Below are 12,068 nucleotides of genomic sequence, written 5' to 3'. Positions count from 1 at the left end.
GTTTCAGTTTTTCTGAATCTGATCACATGAGAAGTAGCTTTCACAATAGGTTTCTAGCCCAATTATACTTTTTGCTAACATGTATTAAAAAGATATCTATTTGAATTTCTCTTTTCCATTTGTGTTACAAATGCCAAACTTCATAATTATTTTGCTATTATTGCTGTTCCTCATCTAGTTACAGATTTGATGAGGAATACCACATTGAAATTGAAGTCTGGTAGTGCAGTGGTTCTCAATAATTAGAATAGATATTTTCTATCCTAGAGTATTTTTTCTCTGAGAAATTAACCCTGCAATTTGGAGTGATTTAGACCTTTCATTGTCCCTGAGTGCCAGGTCAGTACAATAGCTAGAAGTTCTTACTTCCATCTGTGCATGATTTAGCATTCTATTGCAGACATTTCAGCAGTTTCAAAATCTGGCAGATGCCTATCAGCAGTATTCACTAAATACATATAGCATTTATTTTGATTAAATTGGGTCCTTATTATTTTTCATGCAAAACTCAAGATGATTATCATATATAAATCTCTGTATGGCTTGGGGTCCCTTATCTAAAGAATGGCTCACTCTAAATTTTGTTTGTGGGAAATAGATTCCATAGAAAAGATGGTTTTATAAGCCCATTTAAAATTAACTAGACCAGGCCTTCTTGGTGCCAGTCCAAGAAGGCCTCACCAGTCAATTATGTTATTTTTTATAGTATTTTCAGAAGAATCTTAAGCATATCTTTGTTATTTATCTCCTTGCTAGGAATCCTGCCTGCTTTGCTGCCTAATTTAAACTACTATCTTCTTATATTTATCCATTTTTTAAAAAATTAATTACATTGTAGTGCATAGATGGCAGAATTATATAATTTCAATCATGTCTGGTTTACCGAGGAGCTTTGGGGATGGAATAGCAAAAGTTAACCTTAAATTTGGTAGGAAGATCAGAAATGAATTTACCAAACATGTGTCTGAGATAACTTTAAACCTAAACTACAGAAATAAAGATGGCAAATCATTTGTGCTTCTCCCTTTTGAAGAGTGAGAAAAAGCAATGAGGTTCTGTTAATTATTTGGGCAGCATTCTGACAAAAACAAAATATTCTAGATAGGAAATGAAAAGCAGAGCAGTATATCAACAATATGTGAATTGGACCCATGATTCACCTCATTCTCATGTAAAACCAGTAAATATGTGACTGGGTAGATCAGCAAGATTGTCAACCCTTCACTGGGAAAGGAAATGGTGGCTGTCACCTTGAAAAATTATCTTCTCTTGAAGAGACATTCTGTAGATCCAGCCATAGTGGACAACTATTGTCCAATTTATAACCTTTCCTTTATGGAGAAGGTTGTTGGTGAAGTTCCAACAACAGAATATTATATGGAAAATAGGATTATCTGGGCTCTTTTCAGTTAAGTTTTAGACCAGGGCATGGAACCCTGCTGAGACAGTAGAAATCATGACCTAATTCTTCTTGGTTGTCAGGGCCTGGATGGAAAGAAACAAGTTGCTACTGCTAGTATGCCAGTTTCAGCCTTTCTGGAGAAATAGGCCTGACAACAGTGACTCACACTCTTGTCACCTCCCGTACGTATCACTTTAATTGACTCTACATGAAGACTGTCAGGAGCCACAGTAGGTTCAACATGTAACAGCCTGCCTGTCATTAGGTAATAGTCTTTTACTTGAACATAACACATGCTGAGCTGAGGTTTCTGTAGTGGCTACCCATAGGCTCTGGAGTACAATTCAAAGTTATGATTTTAACATTAAAAGATTGGCATCTCAGGTAATCATCTACTTCAAATCAAACCTATTAGACTTGGCTACCTTTCCTGTCTGGGGATCCTGAGCCGTCTCTCTCCTAACTTTGAGAGATTCAGAAAAGGGGGCAAGTGTCAATGGTTCTTTATGGCAGACTGTATTCTCTCGAAAAGTCTCCCTCTAGAGATCCATATGGTGGTGTCCCTCCTGTAATTTAAAAAAGGAATGAAAATGGAGCTCTTTCATAGCATTTAATGGTTATTGCTGGAAGCCAAGTTATTATAATCCTGATGGATTTACATTGCATTGTAATATTTGCTTTGGATACCATTTATTTTGGTTGTCATTATTTTCTATTGCAAACTACTTCAGGCTGGCCTCATGGTTCACAGCATGGTATATAAATGAAATACATAAATGTTTCCTTGCAAGATACATGTTTACATTTTTCAGCACGGAAACAGCTCATATAATTCGTCTATCAAAACTCTGTTCTTTCTCTCTTTATTCTATCTGTTTCATGAATTCTCATATTTTCCCTTATAAAAATTACATTCTCTTCTCTCAGTTTTATCGTATACCAAATTCTTTATTGGGATCAATTATGAAATCCTACAAACCAGATTTATTTCATTGCCTTATTAATAGTCCACAATATCTAAAAAATTTCACATCATTCTTAGTATATTTTTTTATTAGAGTATCTGGTAAGGCTTCGCAAATCCTTTGAAAGAGGTGTTTCAGAAAAATATGGACCATGTGCAAAGCACTCTTTTCACATTTTTATTTTCTCTGATTTGATGGCTATTTTGGTAACTACTCCTGGCTATCTCCACAACCAATGAATGGTTGGCCTGAAGAAAAATGGGGTATATAAATACCCATACTCAGACAGACAAAAGTACTTCCAAAGCAATCTCAAAATACAGAAAAATAAGAATTTGAAAAGAAGTGTTTTGTAATTCACTTCCACAGATCTGTGAAAGATTGATACAGTCCTAACGCAGTAAGCATCCTTCCTTTCTGATCTACTGGAGAAGAATAAATAGAACTGAATGAGGCTCCTCCCCCCTCTCTCTCACTCACACACACACACATGCACAAACACAAACACACACACACACACACACACACATGAGGGGGGAGAGAGGAGGGAGGGAGGGAGGGAGGGAGAAAGAAATTTGCTTAAGAGCTTCTTCCATTCTTTGCATAAGCCCACATCCAAAAAAGGTCAAAACAACTACTATATCTAAGGCACATGATTTGAATCATAGCTCAAACACTTAAAAGTCAGGATTACTGATAATACTACAGAAATCTGTAAAAGAGCAATTTATAAATGTTATTTCCACAAGCATAAATTTATTAGAAATTTATGGATTTATTAGATTATGGACCATTTCAAGTTCTAGTATATTTTATTAAAACATTAAGTGGTGACATCCAGAGTAGCTATGAAAATACAGTCTAATGTGGGACAAATAAAGAGTTCTTACAAAACTTACTTCCTTGTGAAGGTTGGAGAACATACACTGATATATTTACTGGGGGGGGGTGTCAAAACTGAAATCAGTGAGACCTACTTTTGCATAAGAGCCTTTAAACATAAGAATATCAAGATCAAAATCAAGATCAATGTTGGAAGTGTGTGAAAATAAAACATGTATCTAACATTCCATCTTTCCCTTCTTGTGGAATAGTATTTATCAGTAAAATAGATTTTCACCTTCTACTCCATCTTATATTTTCTTGGAAGAGGAGGGGGGGCTCTCAAGAGGAGATATGATAGAATGGAGGAAACCAAAAGGGATAGGAAATAAAGCACTGATATAGTATTGGCTTTTACTATTTGATATATCATGACTATTCAATATTAATATGAAAAATGAGAGCCACTTTCAGGTAATGGTTAGGGCATCATGGTAGAAAATGTGTGATTGAGTTCTAGTCCCATTTTAGGCATAAAGCTATATGGGTGATCTTGGGCTAGTCACTTTCTTTTAGCCCGAGGAAGGGGGCAATGGCAAACCACTTCTGAACAATGTTGCCAAGAAACTGCAAGGCAGTTGTCCAGATAGGTTCCTAGAATTCCTACATAGCCACAAGCAGACTAACTACAACTCCCAACCTCCCTTGAATTCCATGGGGCCTTATCTAACACCAAGTAGGTACTAACAGTTGAGAAGATTTCTGTGCACAGGTTGATAGCAATAGATCAGTTTAATTGGAACTTCCCATGTGGTACTGATTTCTATCACCTGACAAAGAGAGGATTTTTTAAAGCATAATTCCTGCAATACAGCAAGAAAATAATTGAGTCTTCTTTATTGAAACTGTTTGACAAGCTAAAGTCCAGCTCAGTTCGTTATTTCTTACAAACCACAAACCTATGAATACTTTACTGATTATCTTCAACTTTTGAAAAAAGTTTTCTAATCAACTTTCAAGTGTATTAGAATCAATTCATGTGCATATTGTAAAAACCTTAATTCATTTAAGAAGGCATTTCTCAGATAACCTTGAATATTATATACAGAAAATGCTACAGCAAAGATGACTAACAAGGAAGTACTGGAGTATAGAACACCGGGCATATCACTAAAGGAAAAATCACACTGCATCTCACTTACTTTGGCCATGTCATGTAGGAGAATTTACTGGAGAAAGCTGTTATGTTTGGAAGAGTTAGCAATAAAAGGAAACTCAGGCTGTCAGAAAAGCACAGTGGCTGGACACTATCAAAGCTGACACCGGACAGAACATAGAAAATCTCAAAGAAATAATGCAAAATTGGAAGATGTGGAGAGACCTAGCCAATAGAATGCCAAGAGTTGGGACTCAAGTGAATGGATATCATCATCATTATCATTTAATAACCTACTCCTTTTAATTGGATACAAAGACCTTATATTAAGAACCACAATTCTATTGTTATTACAGAACAGAAAGTGAAAAGTCTGTAATTTCTGAAACAGATGCTTTCCTGCTTCCAACTAGTTTTAAGGTCAGAAGATCATATCTGTCACTTTGGGGGGGAAGTATATACTACATAACTGTATTCATATCATCATGCAACTGCAATGTTTAGTTTCCGTCTCCATCTGCCCCCAATACTACACACTATTTCTATGAATAAAAGAGAGACAACTGCATCGACATTACCTGGTTTTAAAGTCAAGCTGCTACCACCCGCCCCTCCCCATTAGTCCCCATCAATGAAAAGAGAGGCCGAGACAACCAAGCCTTAAGATAAAACTGTGATCTTTCACATTAAACCCCACATAGAGCCCACAATGATTTTTCCCCTCTTCACAAGCAGCTGGCTTAACTGTTGTAGCATCTCATTGGTTCGAGGAGAACAAACTTCGGCGGTCCATCTTGCTATTTATCCAGTTGTGAGGCGCGCATTGCATGGGGGAAAACCACAGGAGTCGGGACAAACTAACTAGATTAAAAGATGGGCCAGGTCCTCTGCTACGCAAGGGTCATGTTTCGGAGGGTTTGTTTGGGCTTTGTTGTTGTTATTGTGTTTGTTTCATTGCAGCATTTCCGCCCCTTTCTGTCCCCGCGTGTAAAAAAAACAAAAACCCGAACAACATCTCGAAGGCTATTGGATACCGGTGCCCTAAAGATTGCCCTTCTCTCTCTCTCTCTCTCTCTCTCTCTCTCGTCTCCAAACAACCTTCGACTGCCGGGAGACGCCGCCGCCGCCGCCGCCCCCACTCCCTCCATCTTCAAAGGCGCATCCCCACGATGCCTTCAACCCCGTCACCACAACGGCAAGGCGAAGAAGGGCCGTCGGCCGCCAGTTGTGTCCCCTCCCCGCTGCTCCCCCCCAAAGCATCCTCAGCACGGGCCAGCTGCCCTTTTGCGCCCCCGGGGCGGCGACAGAAACGGTCTCCTTTCGCGCCCCTGAGCCGCCGGTGCCGCGGAATGTCAACAAGGTTCCCCTCTGCCCACAAAAGCCCCTCCGTCAGTGACACCCCCCACCGCCCGCCCTGTTCCGCTGGGCCGGAGAGAGCTCTCACCTGGAACGCGAGCGGCGCCCCTGCCTCGTCAGCCTGCCAGAGGGACCGGCTCGGAGAAACTCTTTTTTTTTTTCTGGGGAGCCTCCGGGCGAAAGAAAGGAAGAGGAGGAGGAGGGGAAGGAGGAGAGAAGGAGAATGTTATTACCGCGGCCCCCTCCGGCTCAGCACAGCACAGCTCAGCAGCAGACTCCGGCCCATGGCTTGCAAGCAGGCGGCGGTGGCGCCTCAGTCGTCGTCGCCGTCTCTATGGTAACTGCGGGACCGGACCGGACTAGGGTAGGCTGAGAAGGAGCCTGAAGGAGCGCGAGCTGACGGGCGGGGTAACTAACGGGGAGGGGAGGGCAGGAGGAGGAGGCGGCAGGCAATCAGCGGCACTCGCTGAACGGCCGTTGTCTCTCGCTCTCTCTCTCTCTCGCTCTCTTCTCTCTCTCCTTGCAGGGTTAACCGCTTCACTGCCGACGCCGACGCCACCCCTTGTCGGCTCAGTCGCCTGCAGTCCCCCTCGGGACGCGACTGCTCTCGCTACTGCCGTCGCAACTAGCCCCTCCTTTTCCCTTGCCCTCCATCCTAGCGCTAGGCAGCCAAGCGATCCCTCGAGAGAATCCGCCCACCGCGTCGACACTGTGAAACGTTATTGGAGCGTTTACCAAAATTCCGTAGCAGATTGGACGGGAGCTCTTTCAATCAGTCTGGCGGGCGGCCGTATCTTAGAGACGCCGCTGTCCTCATATTTGCTTATGAGGCGAATTTTGCGAGTGGGTTTTTGAAAAGAATTCTGGGTATTGTAGTTTAATGTGCGTTACTTATCGGAAAGGGATTCCCGAAGGGTGGAATACGGGGTTATGGTATCTACTCGTGGGATGTGACAGATCAGAAGTAATGGCGACTTCCAACTAGGGACACAGTCCTAAATTGGACAAACACACTGACGGCAGCATTTTACCTTGCTGTAGCGGAACTAGTGATTACTTTCTTCTTAAACGCAATCTGGTGCTTAAAGAAAAGTGCTTTAAACTTAGTCTTTCGTGAACAGCCCTGGGCACCTCCATTGCAATATAGGATCCCTCTAAAATTTATAATCTATGGAAAAGATGGGCGGGCGGTAATCTGATTTAAAGCAAATTGCAGTAGTGATTTAAGCAATGCAGAGTGGATGCATTTACTATGCATCATCACTTACTTTTCTGGAGGACAAACTCTGTGCACAATGCACAAACTATGTCCCAGTGCAGTTAATCTCAATTGCAAAAATTATAAAGTTACAGATTTGAAAGAGACTACTTAGACAGCTGAATCCAAACTCTTTCCCCATGCAGGAATCTAAACTAAGGCCTCCTTGAAAGACAGCTGTCCAGCCTCAACTGAAACTGATTAAGGGCTGCCTACAGTTTCTCAGATTAATGGATTCAGATGTTGAACTATATTAACTATTAGAAAAGAGGGATGTTTTTTTAAAAAAAATACAGTCAGAATCTGTCTTGCTGTAATTTAAATTCATGAAATCCATCCATGCTCTTCTCAAGGGATGACATCAAAAAGATTTGTGCCTTCTTTTCTGAGTTGTTATTTCTGTAATTTGAAAAGAACTATACTACTCCACAACTCCACCCAGTCTCTTCCCAAGATAAACATGCCTAACTCCTTTAAATTTTGTTCACGTAATTTCATTTTAATCCACTGATCATCCTCATTAACCAACTCTGAATCTGTTCCAATTTTTCTGGTTCCTGCTTTTAAGTATGCTATCCAGATTTTACTTCCATTAATTTAGAAAGTACATTTTATTAATTCATCATAACATTGTTTGTTTATTGCTGCCACATCACATCATTGATTCACATTCAGTTTTAAGACTTTTTACTACTACTACTTCATTACAAGCCAGTTTTCTTTATTTATACCAATGCATTTTATTTCTTTTTCCTACATGAAGAACTTTGCATTGTCTCTTTTACACATCATTGTTCATTTCACCTTATTTCTCTAACTTAACAAGGTAACTTTGAATGTTATCTGTAATATATGAGCTGTATATGAGCCCATATCGTGCCATCTGCACATTTATAAGAATTTGTTCCATCTTTATGCAGAATGACCTGAGGCATGCAACAATTGCAAAAAATTACCAAAAAAGAGATGGTTTTTTTGAGGGGGGGGGAGAAGGAAAGTCAAAGAAACAGTTGATCTGCTGGATGAAGAAGATGGCAAGACAATGATAGATGACAGGAAAAGTGCTTGTGCTTTGCTTAATTCCTGCTTTGCGTTTCTCTTTGTGCAAAAAAAAAGTGTAGTCCAACCTGTCAAAAGTTGCATTTTTGGACCATGGTGTTGGCAGACTCCTGAGATTATCTTGGATACTACCATATTTTCGGAGTAAAAGACGCACCTTTTTCCCTCAAAAAAGAGGGTGAAAATCTGGGTGCATCTTATACACTAAATACAGCATTTTTGGCCTCCCGAAACCCTGCGCCCTTTGCAAAATAGTCATGTATTGCCTTTAGGAGGCTTTCAGAATGCTCCTGGGGGCTGGGGAGGGCAGAAATGAGTAAAAAATGGGCACTCTATAAGCCTCTTAAAGGCTATGCATGGCTTTTTTTGACGAAAAACGGGCCATTTTTTGTTTGTTTTTGGGCCTCCCCAGCTCCCAGGAGCACTCTACAAGTCTCCTAAAGGCTATGCATGCCCTTTTTTGAAAAAAATGGCCCGTTTTTGTGAGGTCTGCAGAGTGCAATTTTTTTTAATTTGCCTCTTCAAAATCTTGGTGCGTCTTATACTCTGAAAAATACGGTAAGTACTTCACTAAATCATTTGGGGGGGGGGGGATCAGTTCAGAGTTTTAACCCAAAACAGAAATGACAAGGCTCAAATTACTGAATTAGAGATAGATGATCTTAGAGGCAGTAGTTGGATTTAATTTTTTTACTACTGGTTCTGTGGGCGTAGCTTGGCTTGATGGGTGTGGCTTGATGGGTGTGGCAGGGGAAGGATACTATAAAATCTCTATTCCCTCCCCATTCCAGGGAAAGGTTACTGCAAAATCCCATTGCCTCCTGATCAGCTGGGACTCAGGAGGCAGAGAATAGATGGGGGCAGGGCCAGCCAGAGGTGGTATTTATGGTTCTCTGAACTACTCAAAATTTCCGCTACTAGTTCTCCAGAACTGGTCAGAACCTGCTGAATATCACCTCTGCTTGGAGGTTATATATATAACCATATATTATGGTTGCTAAAAAATAATGCTAATTTGATGACACATAAATAAAATAAAAAATAAGCTATCTAGTATCACTTTTCCCCTACGTTCTGATTACTTTCATTTTCTTAACTAAAGCTACCACCATACTGTACTTTCCTATCACTGAAACTGACTGATAACCATTTCCTGAAGGCAGAAACAGATTTCATTACCCATTGAGCCTCCTCTCACCCTTAAAGTAGCCTCTATGTATGTTTACCTGCTGCAGTTTTATATTACTATTTTTGGCCTGAAGTCATCTTCAGTGTTGAACTCTGTTTTGGTTTGTATATATTAATTGAATACATGGCAACTCAAGCTATTCATTGGCTGATGCAAGCAATCCCTTCACACTATAATCATGCTCACTTTCTTGAGTAGCCGTATTCTTCTTAACAGCAAAGCTGATTCAGAAAATGAACACTACTGATTTAAAATGCAGAGCGGAGAATTTAATCACAATGGACAGATTAGATGTTATAAAACTGCCTGCTTTATGAAAATAGATCAGATTCTATGAAAACTGCTTTTGCTCAGTATCAAGTCAAATTGATTATCATTCTTCACCTTCTGAAAGAGAAAATTCTCTTACATCTTTTAAACAAGCTCTTGTATTTCAATCACTGGTGTCATTCCACCAAATATCCCATTGGCAAATTGCCTTCCTGAATTAAGAGTTGAAGCTCAAATTTGTTTATTTCCTGTATTATGAGCCAACGTCCTTAGATTTTTCATTAATAGTTTAACGTGTTCCATCACGGTTTAGCTAAATACCCACATAATTCTAGAGTGTACATGCATTTATCCCAGGCCATTATCTCAGAGGCTTTGTGCTTTGAGTATGTAAAGGGGGGGGAATAAAATTATGAGCAGGATTCTTCTACCATAGTAAGTAAAAAAAACAAGCAAAGCAGATTATTGTATAGTTCAATGTTCTGACCCCCTCCTCCATCCAGTAACGAAAGCCGAGACAAGCGTAAAATGGAATGTCCTTTAATAACAAGACCAGACTCTCGGTGGCTGAAAGCCAAATAAACAAACAGATAAGGACCTTGGCAGCAAGTCCAACAAACCTTGGCAGCAATTCAGACTAATTCTGGCAGCAATCCAGCCTGCCAAGTTCGTTTCTCTTTAGTCCAAACGTTAACTTCTGCAAGAAGGGCGTGGCACAAGCAGTCTCTTTTATAGTCTGGAGAGGAGCTTAATGACCATCAGCCGAACGTAATTACCTCCTGCAATTATGTAGTTGTTCTTGACGCCGAGTAGCCCTTCGACGGCGTGCATCCCGGAACAACTCACTGTTGGTTTCTGGATCACTCTCTCTTGTCTCCTCCCCACTGATCCAAGGCTCAGGTGCCACTTGGTGGCCAACCAGTCTCTCTGTGCCCTGCTCGGAGTCAGAACCATGTCCAGGGTCTTCCACATCCTCCAGGGCTGACTCATAGGGCCCCTCGCTGTCGGAGTCTGGTGGCAGCTCTAACAGCTCCTGCCGGGCCACAACAGTTCAATATGTGAACGCTCTGTGACTAATGATAGAAAATATGACAGCTATTAAGCTAATATATTTAAGCATTAAGAATCTAGTAGCCAATTTTAAAAGACAGTAGGTTGCCAAAAAAAACCCAAAACACCACCTCATAATGTCCCTAGTTTTATCCATTTAAAGAACTGGTATCCAACATTACATCTCATCCCTTAATATTCTGCGCTGTGAATAGTTGCAAATTTAAAAATATTAATACTTTTTATTTTACTGTGTATCAGAATTTATCTATTTAGATCAAAAGTACAGTTAAATTTAAAATATATATATGCTAGGTGATCATATTTAATGTTAATACAAGGAACCAGATGAGGCTCATTATAATGTGTGCCCGAATGTGAAATATAAGAAAACCAGAAGATGTTGTGGTATGTTTATTCATTTACTGTAGTGTGTATATTCATTTATTCATAAGAAGTAGTAGAATTCAGCATCAACCAATAGGCATCAATGTATTTTCTTTATATCATTTGAAAGGCTATACAAGTGCAGGATCTCTATAACAGTTCTGACTATTTTTCACTGGCAAAATTCTAATGCATTTTACCTAAAAGCATTGCTGAATAACACAAAGCCTCGGGGGAATTCTTTGTCATTGCTTCTTGCTTCCTATCAAAACTATATCTTTTGCTCTGGCTTTGGAAAACTGTTATTAAGACAAATCATTTTGTTAGTAAAGCTGGACATCAGAACAAAGAATAAGGATTGAATTTCGAATCATAGACTGTTATTACTCTGAAAGAAAACACAGTTTTGAAGTATTATTCTATTTTTTTCTAATTAATAGCATATTGACTCCAAGACTTTTGCATATAAATAAGATGTTAGCTCTTTTATACCGTTAAATGCATATTTTGACAATTGTGGAATTACAGATACTTTTTGCTATAGGATTTTGTTGAAATACCCAATCAAAGATAAAATAGCAATCAATAGTATGAAATTCAGTACACTAATAGAGATAATGTAAAATAGTGCAAAACATAGCGATTCTATTAAGTTTATTTGTGTTGAACGTAACATTAAAATTTTACAGTTAATATTTGTGGAAATATCAATTTGAATTTGTCCTAGTTTGTTTGTGAAATTTCTATTGGATTCTGTACACAGGTAGTCCTCAACTTACAACCACAATATAGGCCAAAACATTGTTAAGTGAGACATTTGTTGCATGCGTTTTGCCCCATTTTACAATCTTATCATAAAGTTGTTAAGTGAATGACTGCAGTTGATAAGTTAGTAACCCAGTTGTTAAGTGAATCTGGTTCCCCCATTGACTTTGTTTGTGAGAAGGCCGGAAAATGTGATCACATGACCTTGGGACCCAGTAATGGTCATAAAAATGAACCAGTTGTTCAGCGTCAATTGATATTTCCCTCGCTCAAAGTCCAATAGGTTAACTCTGAGCCGTTGCCAAAAACTTTCTCCTGATTACGTTCTGAGAGAGACTTGAATTCTGCCTATGTAGAGACTCGTTAGTCACATCATCTCCTCAAACATG

At 39.7% G+C, this 12,068-nt stretch overlaps 1 protein-coding gene across 2 annotated transcripts in view; it reads right to left on the bottom strand.

Annotated features, from left to right (window-relative positions):
• The window catches only part of TTBK2 (tau tubulin kinase 2), a 71,646-nt gene extending 65,304 nt beyond the window's left edge, over nucleotides 1-6,342 (bottom strand). Inside the window, exon 1 of one of the 2 annotated variants that reach the window (XM_032228931.1) lies at nucleotides 5,790-6,342. The gene's annotated coding sequence lies outside the window, so the exon portion shown is untranslated. The remainder of the gene's footprint in view (nucleotides 1-5,789) is intronic. The other variant, XM_032228939.1, reaches the window with a different exon arrangement.
• Nucleotides 6,343-12,068: the final 5,726 nt, after the last annotated feature.

Source organism: Thamnophis elegans, chromosome 1 (assembly GCF_009769535.1).
Source record: "Thamnophis elegans isolate rThaEle1 chromosome 1, rThaEle1.pri, whole genome shotgun sequence".
NCBI lineage: Eukaryota > Metazoa > Chordata > Lepidosauria > Squamata > Colubridae > Thamnophis > Thamnophis elegans.
The sequence above is the reverse complement of the archived record's forward strand: the minus strand, read 5'-3'. Positions and strand labels throughout refer to the sequence as shown.